Raw genomic sequence first — 296 nt, 5'->3', positions numbered from 1 at the left:
AATAAATGTGTGAAAAAGAAACACATTGTCAAAGAAAAATTAAATAATCGAATCAAAATTAATTGAAATAGAGAATGCACTATGCTCAGTATTAAATGAGTAATATAAGAAAAAATAACTGATATAAATGTAATATCTACCAATAAAATGTACTGTAATAGATATGGAAAAATAAAAACCATGCCGATAACGAAAAACAACAAAGGTAGTGAAAATTAACCTTGTCAAAGCTAAAATAACATTATCACTCTACCGCAAATTGTTAATTCAAGTTATCCAAATCACAAATTATTTGG

Source organism: Penaeus monodon, chromosome 19 (assembly GCF_015228065.2).
Source record: "Penaeus monodon isolate SGIC_2016 chromosome 19, NSTDA_Pmon_1, whole genome shotgun sequence".
Taxonomy (NCBI): domain Eukaryota; kingdom Metazoa; phylum Arthropoda; class Malacostraca; order Decapoda; family Penaeidae; genus Penaeus; species Penaeus monodon.
The sequence above is the reverse complement of the archived record's forward strand: the minus strand, read 5'-3'. Positions refer to the sequence as shown.